At 34.6% G+C, this 3,722-nt stretch overlaps 1 long non-coding RNA gene across 8 annotated transcripts; it reads left to right on the top strand.

Annotated features, from left to right (window-relative positions):
* Positions 1,132 to 3,722, top strand: LOC109828836. 8 transcript variants are annotated; one of them, XR_002243864.1, is made up of 7 exons: positions 1,134 to 1,512; positions 1,587 to 1,681; positions 2,133 to 2,220; positions 2,295 to 2,383; positions 2,835 to 2,922; positions 2,997 to 3,091; positions 3,543 to 3,722. It is a non-coding gene; the product is annotated as an uncharacterized LOC109828836 (long non-coding RNA). The 8 variants fall into 8 exon arrangements; XR_002243866.1 differs by having other exon boundaries at positions 2,150 to 2,220; XR_002243867.1 differs by having other exon boundaries at positions 2,158 to 2,220.

Genomic DNA, 3,722 nt, shown 5'->3' on the forward strand with positions numbered 1-3,722 from the left:
TAGCGTCGATTGATGTATATTTAAAGGGAGCTTAGTTGGATCTTATCCTCTTAGTAGAGACAGGTTGGTTTTCAGGTCGTCCTTATGACTTGCCAACTAGATAGTCGAGTGAGTTTCCGGCCGAGGAGACATGCAAGTAGGTGGTCGAGCCGACTATTTAAGGAGTCGTTATGATTTATGAAGGGTCGACTAATCCCGCACTTCGTGTCGGTAAAGATGGTTCGTTGCTCGGCGGGTCGATAGATTCGTTCTTGGCTGGGCTTTGGGCTGCTAAGTCGGTTTGGGCCATAGCTCTTTTGGCTCTATGAAGACAGTTTCTTGATATCTTTGTTTTTAGATGGTGAATTACCATAACATGAATATTTGTTTTTATCAAGTTAATTAGAGTAGTTTGGCTTTTGGGATTATAGAGAATATTTATTATTGGTTTTAGTTTGATGAAGAGTTTATTTTGATGGTCTGTTAATGAATACATATTTTTAGAGGATTTTTCACAGGTTTAGTTCGGCTCCAATATTCCTTTTAGGTTTGAAAGTTAGGGTCGTGACACTAGATGGTTGATTATGATTAAAATTTCTTTAAAGTTAGTTTATGCGTTAATTGATAATCAAACATGATTTCTATACAATGACCCTATTTTAAAATTGGGTCATATGGAAAAACCCAATTAACATGTAAGTCACAATCACACATGCGAGCCACATAAAAGAAAAAGACAAATAAAATCCATTTATAGTGTAATTTAATCAGACTGAATATGATAAAACCCCTAACTTTGAACATTTATCAAACCCCATATGTTCTACAAAATCATAAAACCCCTTTAAGTTTAGGGGTTATTATGAAATCCCTTTTAACTTGAAGATTTTATTAAAAAAATCTCTTAAAGTGTGAACCATATCTTTTACTGAAAATATATTCCGCTACTTAATTTTATACCTATTCATCTGAAAAATTACAGTAAGCCGCTGTTATGAGAGTTTTTTGATAAAATCTTAATCTTAAGAATTAAAAGAGGTTTTTTGTTAACCCCTAAACTTGAGGGGGTCTCTGATATTTCGCCATTTAACAGCTGCCGTTTCTTTATTTGGTGTAGTTCCGTTGAAACTCATCATTGGAAAATTCCCACCCATTTAGATCAGAGACTCGGTCAGAGAACTGATGATCGTGATATAGTTTCCTTAGTGCGATTATATTACCGTTGAGAGGCTGATTAGAGTCGGTGCTAAACTGCGGTCTATAAAATACATATTGTTCTTCAAAAACCCTAATTCCGAAAAAATCCTCTCCCAAAAATAAACCCGCTCCTCAAAATGTCCCTCTCTCCCTTCTCTCAGAAAACCCTAATTCCCCGTTTCTTTCTCTCCGATCCCTCGGAGAAAACCCTAATCTCCTCTCTCTGTAGTTCTCCGATCTCATTGCTGCTAATTTTGGGTCAAATCATCACGTCCTCATGATTTTTGGTCTGATGCTCGACGGCCAGAAGTAGAAGGAGATTAAGCGTCCTGATCGGTAAGATGCTTGCTTTATTTGATCGTTTTGACATTTTGGGGTTTGTTCTTTGTAGTAATTGTTCCTAATTTTAGGTCAAAATGTGAGTCTCTGGTTTGCGACTTGATGATTTTTGGGCTGATGGTCAATGGTCAGATGTAGGAGGAGGACTCCAAGCGGTGTTGTAATTGTGAGTTTATTCTTGCTTTCTTTATTGGATATTTTCCTGTGTATATATCTTTCTTTATTTTAATTAAAGGATTTGCATGGGTCTTGTTCTGTGTAGCTATTACTACTTATTCTCGGTCGATCTAGGTCTTTGATGTTAATATTTGGTTTTTAGTTGCTCTTTTCATGTAATTGTAGTCGGTCCAAATTTCCTTGTGATGCTAGTTAATTAAGGTATTATGGTTATATGCTAGGATGTTTAAGGTGCTAATTTCTTGTATTCACGTTGTCTGTATATGATTGTTTCATGAACATATGTCTTTGTAGTTGGCCTTAATGACATTTCACCATAAAGTTAAAAATAAATTTAAGATGTCAAATAGTTTACGTAATGACATTTCACTATATAGTTAAAATTATCTTAAGATCTCCAATGGCTTACTTAATGTCGTTTCACTATAAATTTGAAATAGTTTTCAACCTTTTTGAGTTCTCAAGCTTTACAATTTTTGGTCTGATGCTCGATGGCCAGAAGTAGAAGGAGATTAAGCGTCCTGATCGGTAAGATGCTTGCTTTATTTGATCGTTTTGACATTTTGGGGTTTGTTCTTTGTAGTAATTGTTCCTAATTTTAGGTCAAAATGTGAGTCTCTGGTTTGCGACTTGATGATTTTTGGGCTGATGGTCAATGGTCAGATGTAGGACTCCAAGCGGTGTTGTAATTGTGAGTTTATTCTTGCTTTCTTTATTGGATATTTTCCTGTGTATATATCTTTCTTTATTTTAATTAAAGGATTTGCATGGGTCTTGTTCTGTGTAGCTATTACTACTTATTCTCGGTCGATCTAGGTCTTTGATGTTAATATTTGGTTTTTAGTTGCTCTTTTCATGTAATTGTAGTCGGTCCAAATTTCCTTGTGATGCTAGTTAATTAAGGTATTATGGTTATATGCTAGGATGTTTAAGGTGCTAATTTCTTGTATTCACGTTGTCTGTATATGATTGTTTCATGAACATATGTCTTTGTAGTTGGCCTTAATGACATTTCACCATAAAGTTAAAAATAAATTTAAGATGTCAAATAGTTTACGTAATGACATTTCACTATATAGTTAAAATTATCTTAAGATCTCCAATGGCTTACTTAATGTCATTTCACGATAAATTTGAAATAGTTTTCAACCTTTTCGAGTTCTCAAGCTTTACAATTTTTGGTCTGATGCTCGACGGCCAGAAGTAGAAGGAGATTAAGCGTCCTGATCGGTAAGATGCTTGCTTTATTTGATCGTTTTGACATTTTGGGGTTTGTTCTTTGTAGTAATTGTTCCTAATTTTAGGTCAAAATGTGAGTCTCTGGTTTGCGACTTGATGATTTTTGGGCTGATGGTCAATGGTCAGATGTAGGAGGCGGACTCCAAGCGGTGTTGTAATTGTGAGTTTATTCTTGCTTTCATTATTGGATATTTTCCTGTGTATATATCTTTCTTTATTTTAATTAAAGGATTTGCACGGGTCTTGTTCTGTGTAGCTATTACTACTTATTCTCGGTCGATCTAGGTCTTTGATGTTAATATTTGGTTTTTAGTTGCTCTTTTCATGTAATTGTAGTCGGTCCAAATTTCCTTGTGATGCTAGTTAATTAAGGTATTATGGTTATATGCTAGGATGTTTAAGGTGCTAATTTCTTGTATTCACGTTGTCTGTATATGATTGTTTCATGAACATATGTCTTTGTAGTTGGCCTTAATGACATTTCACCATAAAGTTAAAAATAAATTTAAGATGTCAAATAGTTTACGTAATGACATTTCACTATATAGTTAAAATTATCTTAAGATCTCCAATGGCTTACTTAATGTCATTTCACTATAAATTTGAAATAGTTTTCAACCTTTTCGAGTTCTCAAGCTTTACAATTTTTGGTCTGATGCTCGACGGCCAGAAGTAGAAGGAGATTAAGCGTCCTGATCGGTAAGATGCTTGCTTTATTTGATCGTTTTGACATTTTGGGGTTTGTTCTTTGTAGTAATTGTTCCTAATTTTAGGTCAAAATGTGAGTCTCT

This window comes from Asparagus officinalis, chromosome 1 (genome assembly GCF_001876935.1).
Source record: "Asparagus officinalis chromosome 1, Aspof.V1, whole genome shotgun sequence".
Classification (NCBI taxonomy): domain Eukaryota; kingdom Viridiplantae; phylum Streptophyta; class Magnoliopsida; order Asparagales; family Asparagaceae; genus Asparagus; species Asparagus officinalis.